The sequence below is a fragment of the Montipora capricornis genome, chromosome 2 (genome assembly GCF_036669925.1).
Source record: "Montipora capricornis isolate CH-2021 chromosome 2, ASM3666992v2, whole genome shotgun sequence".
Taxonomy (NCBI): Eukaryota; Metazoa; Cnidaria; class Anthozoa; order Scleractinia; family Acroporidae; genus Montipora; species Montipora capricornis.
Window position 1 is genome coordinate 15,878,854 of NC_090884.1, and position 705 is coordinate 15,879,558.

The following is a 705-nucleotide window of genomic DNA, read 5'->3' on the forward strand; positions in this document are numbered from 1 at the left end:
CCACACAAAGCTAAGCTACCACAAAGCTAACACAAAACCATTTACCATTTCCGAGTTCATGTCTGCCTAAGTGCGAAGATTTTCTTACGTAAATTGGTTTTCATTCATATGTAAAGTAAAACTAATTACCATCACAAAAACTTCGCACTTAGACTCGCTTTGAAGAGGAGGCAGACGTGAACTCGGAAATGGCCTATTGTTAAACGCGAAGAAGGCACACGTGGATAATTTGTCAGGGAACCGTGGATCGATGCATACAGAGCTCTGTGATAATTTGTTCAATTAAAAAAAAAACCCGTAACGGCCGGGCAAAGTGTCCGTTATATGCGATAAGACGTTATCTGTTGTACTTTTCAAAATCCTCCGTCACTTTTCTAACCCTGGTATATATCATTTAAAGTGCTAGTATGCTACAAAATCGAACGGATGTTGAAAGAGATAATGAAGCCGTTTGCCCGGAATTTAACTCAATGTTGTACCCAACAGCCAATTCTGAGTTCATGTCTGCCTCCTCTTCAGAGCTAGTTTGAGTTGACCCCTTTTATAGTGCGTCTTCGTGTTTTAAGGTATTAAGGGATAGTTCGTAAAAAAAAAAAAAAACAAAAAAAAAAAAAAAAACAACGGAGACCCCTTTGTATATCCATTGCTGTGCAAAAACACGATGAAGGAAGATACATAATTATGAAAGTCATATGATTGAATTGC